A 12,293-nucleotide genomic window follows, 5' to 3' on the forward strand; every position below is an offset into this window, starting at 1 on the left:
ACAATTTATGGCCAGTTATTTTTGTGTACACCCAACTGTACCCTTCCACGTGTGACCGACACAAAGCCACACTGTAAATATTCCATCCCACCCTCCACACCTGCCGTGCATATGCTCTGTTCCCACACTGTCTTGGTGCTTGTGCCTCTGCTAATCAGGTTTATCAATTCACCAGATGGTGGAGGGGTGTGGATGACTGCCCTGGTCTGTCTGTAGCACCCCAACCTCAGGGCATAAGAATCCCTGGAACTCTGAAGAGTGGTATTTGCTGAATCATTTCCTTCCTCATCCTCTTGCTTATGACCTCCTTCTATAACTGACCTTGTCCTCTCCTGCCTGTCCCTCCAGCTTCGTTACAGTGAGGACACACTTTCTGTCTTCCCCACCCTTGCCTGGGCAAATGCTCATCCACATAAAACATCCACACAGAATAAAAGCCTACTTAAAAATAAGAATGAGGATTCAGTGACATATGGTAAATATGGTCAGACCAGCTGTGGAGACTCTGTCTGTCCAACAAATATACTGCCAAAAGCAACTACAGATTTAACAGGAGATGTTCCCATAGTCATTAGCATTACCCGTCTAACCTCTCAAACAAACATGGTTGATGGTCTCAATTTGTAGTGGTCCTTCCAATCAGAGACTGTGGTGCCTGCCTCAGAACGGGGACTTCCTGTTGCATCCTCCCTCCTTTCTTCTTGCTTTGATGTGGACACAGGAATGATTTTTAATAATCCACTGCATCAGTCCGAGGTAGTACAACATGGACATCACAGTGCTGAAGAAAACCACAATGGGCAGGACCTTAAGTGCAAAAAAGTGGTCTTTATATTTCTCACCAAAGACAAATGAGGGGCTAGAATCAGTGTACTCCAGGAATGTCTGAACTTGTTTCCCCAGCCAATCAAAAGCCATAAATCCAGGTTCTGTCCTTAGTATCAAAAGCCCAAGAAGAAACTGTAATCCAATACCCCAAAAGACAGGCCTCCATTAACTTTGGTTGGGTGATTGGAAAATAGAAATGTCAGGATGATGTACATTATGAGTCCACTGAAGGATACCAGCTGCTGTTGGCCCAATTTGGTGGTGTCAAAGACCAGCCAGAAAATAACTCCCAGGATTAGGCAGGCCCATTTCACCTACTTCAGCCAGAACCAATGGCTGTCCAGAAGCCTTTGGCCAGGAGGAAGGAACTGAGCGATTTGAGACTCATATTTGGCCATGAAGTAATCCCAGGTTACAAAGAAGATGGCAACTACTGTGACCATGAAAAGAGGAAGGGCTCCGCAAAAGTTCAGCACACAGGCCGCGATCGCCAGAGCCAGACACCCTTTTGATGCGTCTCTTGATCCTCCTCCTCATCTTCATCCTTTCTTGAAGAATTCTGATCAGTGGTGACTTGCTCTTTGCCCTGTTTGGCCTTTTCTTGCTCTCTGATTTGCACAACTCTACTCCTTAGTGAGTTGTCATTTCCTGATGTGTTCCAGTTTTCAAAAAGTCTTCATCACTCTGAAAGCCAGTGTTGCTACAGCCCTTGGCTGTGAGGGCTGGCATCCTCTGCAGCTCCACAGAGTTTTTGCTGCTCATGGATTTGGCTGGGCTCCGAATTTTTTTCAGATGTCTGGGCTGGAGATCTCCTGTACCTCATTAATCCTTCTCATTATCCTCATTCCTCACGGCCCATTTTTATTCTGGGAAGAAGACTCCTGTGCATGGGAACCACAGATGGTCTCTGGTGCCTCTTCCCTGATGTGTCAGATGAAGGGCCAGATGCCAGGTTCACTTCCCAGCTCACCTAGGAAAATCTGATTTATGAGTTTTGACTTTACTTTTTGATGGTGCAAAACTTATAAGCATTCTGTAGAAACCTACTATGAATTTTGAATTTTAATCTTTCCCCAGGCTTGTGATATGTGGTATGATAGTCAGTCTCTCTATACCCTCGGGATGCTGGGCAGTGGCAACTCCCAGTCAGCTATACAATCATCAAGGTAAACAACCGATACACTTACAATGACTCTGTACCCACACAACCACTCTGTTTTCCACTTTCAGTACAGTATTCAATAAATAACATGAGATATTCAAAAACAAAAACAAAAAAAATAAGAATGAAACCCTTACCTAGCTGTAATGTAGCATCTTCTGCCTGCTGGGATACTGTCAGAGAAGCTTAAATGGGGAGGTGGGATTTTCACCTTTACTGGATGGTAAGTAGCTACCTCCATAATATTAGTGGAGATCATGTGGGGAGTAGTAATGGGGTGCCTGCCCAGGTAGCAACAGAGGCTGAGTGGGGACATGGAGCCCCACCACCACCTGGCAGTATTGAGGCAGCATAACTCCCTCTCCTAACACAACAGTGTCACAGGAAACTTGCAAAAGCAGAAGATTTAAACAAGATCGAGTCTCATTACATAATACCTAAAATGTCCAGCATATAAATGAAGATCACTCATTGCACCACAAACCAGGAAAATCTCAACTTGAATGAGAAAACACAATCAACGGATGTCAACACTAACATGACAGATGTTGGAATTATCAGAAAGGGCTTAAAATCAGCCTGAAAAATTAGTCTCAATAAAGAAATTGAAGATATAAAGAAAAACTAAATGGAAATTTTAAAATTGAAAAATGCAATAACTAAAATAAAAAGCTAACTGGATGAACTTATCATATTTGAGATGATAGCAGGCCAATCAGTGAACCTGATATAGAAGAATAGAAACCAGCCAATCTGAAAAACAGAGAAAAATCAGTCTGGAAGGGAAAATGAACAGAGCCTCAGAGCTGTGTAGTGTGATATTAAAAGAAGATCTAGCATGCATGTCATTGGAGTCCAAGAGGATAGGAGAAGGAGTGTAGGGTTTAAAAAGTGTTCAGAGAAATATAACGGAAAAGTATGCAAATTTGACAGTGGGGTCAAGTCCACAGATTCAGGAAGCTGAGCAAATACCAGAAAGAATAAATCCAAAGAAATCCATGTCAAGTCACATCATAATCAAACTCCTGAAAATTAAACAGCAAAGGAAAAAATCTGTAATACAGTGAGTAAAGAAGAGTACATTACTTATAAGAGTTAATACAATTTAAATTAAAGCAGATTTTACTTGAGAAATTATGGAATCCAGAAGGAAGTGGGCAATGTTTTTCAAGTGCTTAAAAAAAGAATTGTAGAGACGGCAGACAGCAGAAGCAAGGAAAACTACAATTCTGCAGCCTGTGGAAGGAAAACCACATTCACACAAAGACAGACAAAATGAAAAGGCACAGGACTTTGTACCAGTCGAAGGAACAAGATAAAACCCCAGAAAAACAACTAAATGAAGTGGAGATAGGCAAACTTCCAGAAAAAGAATTCAAAATAGTGAGAGTGAAGATGATCCAGGACCTCAGAAAAAGAGTGGAGGCAAAGATCGAGAAGATGCAAGAAATGTTTAACAAAGACCTAGAAGAATTAAAGAACAAACACTTAGGAGAATTAAAGAACAAACAAACAGAGATGAACAATACAATAACTGAAATGAAATATACACTAGAAGGAATCAATAGCAGAATAAATGAGGCAGAAGAAAGGATAAGTGACCTGGAAGACAGAATGGTGGAATTCACTGCCGCAGAACAGAATAAAGAAAAAAGAATGAAAAGAAATGAAGACAGCCTAAGAGACCTCTGGGACAATATTAAATGCAACAGCATTCACATTATAGGGGTCCCAGAAGGAGAAGAGAGAGAGAAAGGACCAGAGAAAATATTTGAAGAGATTATAGTCGAAAATTTCCCTAATATGGGAAAGGAAATAGCAACCCAAGTCCAGGAAGCACAGAGAGTTCCAGGAAGGACAAACTCAAGGAGAAACACACCAAGATACATAGTAATCATATTGACAAAATTAAAGACAAAGAAAAATTATTGAAAGCAGCAAGGGAAAAACAGCAAATAACATATGAAGGAACTCCCATAAGGTTAACAGCTGATTTCTCAGCAGAAACTCTACAAGCTAGAAGGGAGTGGCACGATATATTTAAAGTGACAAAAGAGAAGAACCTACAACCAAGATTACTCTACCCAGCAAGGATCTCATTCAGACTTGATGGAGAAATCAAAAGCTTTACAGACAAGCAAAATCTAAGAGAATTCAGCACCACCAAACCAGCTCTACAACAAATGCTAAAGGAACTTCTCTAAGTGGGAAACACAAGAGAAGAAAAGGACCTACAAAAACAAACCCATAAAAATTAAGAATTGTAATAGGAACATATATATCAATAATTACCTTAAACATGAATGGATTAAATGCTCCAACCAAAAGACACAGGTTTGCTGAACAGATACAAAAACAAGACCCATATGTATGCTGTCTACAAGAGACCCACTTCAGACTTAGGGACACATACAGACTGAAAGTGAGGGGATGGACAAAGATATTCCAAGCAAATAGAAATCAAAAGAAAGCTGCAGTAGCAATTATCATATCCGATAAAATAGACTTTAAAATAAAGAATGTTACAAGAGAGAAGAAAGGACACTACATAATGTTCAAGGGATCAAACCAAGAAGAAGATATAGCAATTATAAATATGTATGCACCCAACATAGGAGTACCTCAATACATAAGGCAACTGCTAACAGCTATAATAGAGGAAATCAACAGTAACACAATAATAGTGGGGGACTTCAACACCTTACTTACACCAATGGACAGATCATCCAGACAGAAAATTAAGAAGGAAACACAAGCTTTAAATGACACAATAGACCAGATAGATTTAGTTGACATTTATAAGACATTCCATCCAAAAATGGCAGATTACACTTTCTTCTCAAGTGCACATGGAACATTCTCCAGGATACATCACATCTTGAGTCACAAGTCAAGCCTCGGTAAATTTAAGAAAATTGAAATCATATCAAGCATCTTTTCCAACCACAACGCTATGAGATTAGAAATCAATTACAGGGAAAACAGTGTGAAAAACACAAACACATGGAGGCAAAACAGTACATTACTAAATAACCAAGAGATCACTGAAGAAGTCAAAGAGGAAATCAAAAAATACCTAGAGACAAATTACAATGAAAACACGATGAACAAAAACCTATGGGATGCAGCAAAAGCAGTTCTAAGAGGGAAGTTTAGAGCAACACAGCCTACCTCAAGAAACAAGAAAAATTTCAAGTAAACAATCTAACCTTACACTTAAAGGAATTAGAAAAAGAAGAACAAACAAAACCCAAAGTTAGTAGAAGGAAAGAAATCATAAAGATCAGAGCAGAAATAAATGACATAGAGACAAAGAAAACAATAGCAGAGATCAATAAAACTAAAAGATGGTTCTTTGAGAAGATAAACAAAATTGATAAACCTTTAGCCAGACTCATCAGGAAAAAGAGGGAGAGGACTCAAATCAATAAAATTAGAAATGAAAAAAAGGAGAAGTTACAATGGACACCGCAGAAATACAAAATATCCTAAGAGACTACTATAAGCAACTCTATGCCAATAAAATGGACAACCTGGAAGAAATGGACAAATTCTTAGAAAGGTATAACCTTCCAAGACTGAACCAGGAAGAAATAGAAAATATGAACAGACCAATCACAAGTAATGAAATTAAAACTGTGATTAAAATCTTCCAATAAACAAAAGAACAGGACCAGATGGCTTCACAGGTGAATTCTATCAGACATTTAGAGAAGAGCTAACACCCATCCTTCACACACTCTCCCAAAACATTGCAGAGGAAGGAACACTCCCAAACTCATTCTACGAGGCCACCATCACCCTGATACGAAAACCAGATAGAGATACTACAAAAAAAAAGAACATTACAGACCAATATCACTGATGAACATAGATGCAAAAATCCTCAACAAAGTACTAGCAAACAGAATCCAACAACACAGTAAAAGGATCAAACACCATGATCAAGTGGGATTTATCCCAGGGATGCAAGTATTCTTCAATATATGCAAATCAATCAGTCATACACCATATTAACAAATTAAAGAATAAAAACCATGTGATCATCTCAATAGATGCAGAAAAAGCTTTTGACAAACTTCAACACCCATTTATGATAAAAACTCTCCAGAAAGTGGACATAGAGGGAACCTACCTCAACATAATAAAGGCCATATACAACAAACCCACAGCAAACATCATTCTCAATGATGAAAGGCTGAAAACATTTCCTCTATGATCGGAAACAAGACAAGGTTTTCCACTCTCACCACTATTATTCAATATAGTTTTGGAAGTTTTAGCCACAGCAATCAGAGAAGAAAAAGAAATAAAAGGAATCCAAATCAGAAAAGAAGAGGTAAAACTGTCACTGTTTGCAGATGACATGATACTCTACATAGATAATCCTAAAGGTGCCACCAGAAAACTACTAGAGCTAATCAATGAATTTGGTAGAGTTGCAGGATACAAAATTAATGCACAGAAATCTTTTGCATTCCTATACACTAACAATGAAAGATCAGAAAGAGAAATTAAGGAGAAATAATCCCATTCACCATTACAACAGAAAGAATAAAATACCAGGAATAAACCTACCTAAGGAGGTAAAAGGCCTGAATGCAGAAAATTGTAAGACACTGATGAAAGAAATCAAAGATGACACAAACAGATGGAAAGACATACCATGTTCTTAGATTGGAAGAATCAATATTGTGAAAATGACTATACTACCCAAGGCAATCTACAGATTCAGTTCAATCCCTATCAAATTACCAGTGACATTTTTTACAGAACTAGAACAAAAATCTTAAAATTTGTATGGAGACACAAAAGACCCCAAATAGCTAAAGCAGTCTTGAGGGAAAAAAACAGGGATGGAGGAATCAGACTCCCTGACTTCAGACTATACTACAAAGCTACAGTAATCAAGACAATATGGTACTGGCATAAAAACAGAAATATAGATCAATGGAACAGGATAGAAAGCCCAGTGATAAACCCATGCACCTATGGTCAACAAATCTGTGACAAAGGAGGCAAGGATATACAATGGAGAAAAGACAATTTCTTCAATAAGTGGCGCTGGGAAAACTGGACAACTACATATAAAGAATGAAATTAGAACACTCCCTAACACCATACACAAAAATAATCTCAAAATGCATTAGAGGGCTTCCCCGGTGGCACAGTGGTTGAGAATCTGCCTGCCAATCCAGGGGACACAGGTTCGAGCCCTGGTCTGGGAAGATCCCACATGCCACAGAGCAACTAGGCCTGTGAGCCACAACTACTTAGCCTGTGCACCTGGAGCCTGTGCTGCACAAAAAGAGAGGCCACGATAGTGACAGGCCTGTGTACCACAATGAAGAGTGGCCCCTGCTTGCTGCAACTAGAGAAAGCCCTCGCACAGAAACAAAGACCCAACACAGCCAAAAATAAATAAATAAATTTCTGTAAAAATGCATTAGAGACCTAAATGTAAAACCAGACACTATAAAACTCTTAGAGGAAAACATAGGAAGAACACTCTTTGACATAAATCACAGCAAGATCTTTTTTGATCCACCTCCTAGAGTAATGGAAATAAAAATAAACAAATGAGACCTAATGAAACGTAAAAGATTTTGCAAAGCAAAGGAAACTACAAACAAAACAAAAAAGACAAACCTCAGAATGGGAGAAAATATTTGCAAACGAATCAACAGACAAAGGATTAATCTTCAAAATACATAAACAGCTCATGCAGCTCAAAATTAAAAAAACAAACAACCCAGTCAAAAACTGGGCAGAAGACCTAAATAGACATTTCTCCAAAGAAGACATACAGATGGCCAATAAGTACGTGAAAAGCTGCTCAACATCACTAATTATTAGAGAAATGCAAATCAAAACTACAATGAGGTATCACCTCACACCAGTTAGAATGGACACCATCAGAAAATCTACAAACAACAAATGCTGAAGAGGGTGCGGAGAAAAGGGACCCCTCTTGCACTGTTGGTGGGAATGTAAATTGATACAGCCACTATGGAGAACAGTTTGGAGGTTCCTTAAAAAACTAAAAATAGAATTACCATATGACCCAGCAATCCCACTACTGGGCATATACCTGGAGAAAACCATAATTCAAAAAGACACATGCACCCCAATGTTCATTGAAGCACTATTTACAGTAACCAGGTCATGGAAGCAACCTAAACACCCGTCGACAGACAAATGGATAAAGAAGATGTGGTACATATATACAATGGAATATTACTCAGCCATAAAAAGGAATGACATCGGGTCATTTGTAGAGACGGGGATGGATCTAGAGACTCTCATACAGAGTGAAGTAAGGCAGAAAGAGAAAAACAAATATCATATATTAATGCATATATGTGGAACCTAAAAAAATGGTACAGATGAACCGGTTTGCAGGGCAGAAATAGAGACACAGATGTAGAGAACAAACATATGGACACCAAGGGGGGAAAGTGGCAGAGGCAGTGGTGGTGTGATGAATTGGTAGATTGGGATTGACATATATACACTAATATGTATAAAATAGATAACTAATAAGAATTTGCTGTATAAAAAATAGAATAAAATTAAAAAATTTAAAAAAAAAAAGAGAGAGAGACTGTGGCATGCAGTAGAAGAGCCCAGTTAAGGTATCAGAACCCAGGAACCAGACAGAGTTGGGGAATAATGTCAGGGGAGGAAGGGAATCCAAATATGTATTAGTGCCTAGTCCATGTCAGGCACTGATGTTTCAACATTATCCACAGTGTCTGATGCCAAGCAGCCCCAGTGACTGTGGTCAGTCATTGACATGCTATGTGAGAATAGTTTCCAGCTATCTAAAGGCCCACTTGCAGTCTGGGTAATTGAGCACTGTGCCATATTTGCTGCTGGGCAACTGGACTTGGGGTTGCCAGAGACCTTGGAAAATGAGCTATTAGGCCACCCTTCTGACTGGGTCCTTCTGTAGGAGTCCTGGGTGAAACAGTTCCACTAGTCTTACCTCTTTGGAGAACCCTTCCCAGGCTGGACTTGGTGCCCTGGTGTCATGCTTCTCCGGGTCTTCTGTTTCTCTCTCAGCACCCATCACGCTGATTTGTCATCTCCATCTATGTCTACTTACCCCACTGACTCTGGAAGCATGGGACTGAGCTCCCTCCAGGCCCTAGCATTGATCTTGGCACAGAGTGGGTGATCTATATTTGTTAAATGATTGGACAAATGAATGAATTTAGATAATCCAGAATAGTCTTTCTAGCTTCACATTGTAAAGCAGAGAAAGGTGGAACGAATATGACTTTAGGTGAGTCACCTAATCTCTCTGGACCTCAGTTTTACTTCCTGTAAAATAGATATAATAGTAATCTGTCCCAGCGTCATGGGACTGTTTTGATGATTAAATGAGATAATGTATGCAATACTACTAACTACCCTTACTTGAATGTTCCTTATATTACTGGTGCTGTATTAGGCTTCAGATAATATATTTGAAGTAATAGATATAGTGGACCTTAACAAATATTTGTCTTCTTCCCCCAAAACTACTTTAAAGTTTAAATGTTCTGGCATTTTTTTATAAAGATTTTTTTTAAGTTAAAAAATTAAAGAATTGTAACCTACAATTCCATATCACAAAAAAATATTCTACAGGAATGAAGAAGGAATCAAGGCCATCTTAGATGAAGAGAAACTAAAAGATTTTGTCATCAGCAGACTTATCTTAAAAGAATGACTAAAATCTCTAAAGTTCTCTAAAGAAAAGGCAAATGATAAAAAAAAAAACTAGAAACATTAAGAAGGAAAAAGAGCTTAGTAGGCAAAAATATGGGTAAATACAATAAATATTTCATCTCTTGAGTTATCTAAATTGTGTTTCAAAGTCAGACAAAACATCATAGCATTGTGTGATTTGACTGTCAACGTATGTAGAGAAAATATTTAAGACAATAATATAACTGAGGAGAGTAAAGGGATTTAAAGAGAGGTAAGACATCTACACTTGTCTCAAAATGATAAAATGTCAACTCCAGGAGACTACGATAAGTTATGTATGTAAAAGGTAATACCTAGAGCCACTACTGAAAAACCGGTATAAAAGTTACAATAAAAAATACTTGACATAAATCAAAATGGAATTCTAAAAATGGTATTCACAACACACAGGAATACACTTGTTGAAAAACAAAACAGAAACCAAGAGCAGAAAGAACAAAAGAAGGAAAAACACGATAACAGAACTAAGTCTTAAATCATAGACAGGATTAATCCCTACAATTTAATTAATGAATTTGTTGATTAGTTAATTAACTAAAAGTTGGGCATTCAAAATGAAGGAATTAAGAATATCTTAGACTATATCGCATTATATTTTGTATTTATTACCTGGAAAAATGAGAATTTACCAAATTACCACTGGATCTATTTCTAAAATGCATCTTCATTCCGAATTTGTAGACTAGATGATATTTTTTTACCTGTAATTTTGAAAGAGTAGAGAGTGGTGGAAAAGTAGATACCAGTACCCAACAAGGACTCAGGACACAGAACAATGACAATGATTACAATGTCAGCCAAGCTTGAGAGCACTCTCCTGTCCTCTTCAAGTGGGTTTTGTTCTTCATTTCTTATACAGAGCTTCATTAACTTGAAATCCCAATTTAGGAGTGTTCTTGTAAGAGCAGGACCTTGTATTTTTTTTTACTAAAAAGTTATTCCATTGACTTCCCTTTAGTGACCATGGTGATGTATTTACTCAAAGATAATTGCAACTTACTATATAAAAGTTGAAACATTTTATACACAGGGAAGAAGTAACTGAAATGTAATACCAAGCAAGAAAAGATAAAATTTGGAATGAAAATGGGTAGCAGAATTCTGCTGTAAACCCTAAGAAGTCATCTCTATTTAAATTTTGTAGAACAAAGTGTAGACTAAAACTCCTTACCATACTGTCTCAGAGTTTAGATGATCAATTCTTCTAAGCCAGAACTCAGGCACCTTAGAAAACTAAGAAGAAATCTTGACAATTCTAGCCGATTCTACTAATTTGGAAAAGTAAATACAAATCAAATTATGATTTATTTGTATTAAGTGTAAGCAAAGCACACACTATCATTTGGTTTTAGACTTCTAAAACAGTCAGTTATTCTTCTATGTACCCATGAAGCCTGCTATATCTATATAATCTTCACTTGATTTATTGACAAGCTTGCCACATGCTTTCCACAACAGAATCCTGCTTCACAAAGAAGAGGAAGGAATTATAGGTTAGAATCCAAGGCACTGACATAAAACATTCAGTGTTTTAGCTTTTAAAAACATCTCAGACTTTCTAAACCTTTAAATACATATAATTGTCTTTAACATTGACAAAGTCACTTCAGGTTGAAGGAATGTGGTAGAAAACAGAACTTTTTCTGTTCTCATGTCCTCACTATGGAAAGGTTACTTGTTGACAGAGAAGAGAGCAAATATTTGGGGACAACTGGATGAACACCACATTCCGACTCAAATACGAGGGGTCAGGGTGACACCAGCTTACATCCATGTCCCTCCCTTATGTTTCTTACTCAGTATGATCTCGATATAATAAAAAAAGGGAATGTGTGACTCTTTTTATATAACCTTTCACACAGGTGAACATACACTCATGCTTACACACAAGCAATGCAGCATAAAAATATTAGGCAGATTTTTCAGAAAATGTTCGCTGACTAATTAAATAAGTATCTTGCTCTCATTTCTCTAAATATTAATATAAATATTGCCCTTTTGAATGTCTACTTATCTGTGAAATAGCCCTTTCTTTGTCCATGTGCCCCTCTTGCAAAATAATAAACGCATGAATGCAGAGTTGTGTTCTCTCATGGGCTGGTTCTTGAAAACACAACGTGAAATAAATCTCACCTGTGCAAATCTCGTCTTGGCTATTGGCGAGGGGTATGCATCGACCTCAAAAACTAACAAAAATACTTGCTATAAAGTGACTGTGTGTCATTAACTCTCCTTGCCAACAATTAAACAGATCAAAATGAACACCTTTGTAAAAGCAATCGTCTTGGTGAGATCACATTCCCCAGTTGGTTTATAATCAGCAACCAAGAAAGATAAGTAGTTTGATCATCTCTTCATGTAACTGTAATGTGACACGTTTAAATTTAAGGAAAACTATCCCTTTTTGGTAAAATCCAAATGTCTCATTAAAAGTATCCAAGATTCACACCATTAGTTTTGTTTGTAAGACTGCTAGAATCAAAGTGAGAAAATGAGCCAAAATTAACGTCAGCCAGCAGAAATTTCATCCATCCACACAGTGATT

The sequence above is a fragment of the Neophocaena asiaeorientalis genome, unplaced genomic scaffold (assembly GCF_003031525.2).
Source record: "Neophocaena asiaeorientalis asiaeorientalis breed wild unplaced genomic scaffold, Neophocaena_asiaeorientalis_V1.1 scaffold703, whole genome shotgun sequence".
Classification (NCBI taxonomy): domain Eukaryota; kingdom Metazoa; phylum Chordata; class Mammalia; order Artiodactyla; family Phocoenidae; genus Neophocaena; species Neophocaena asiaeorientalis.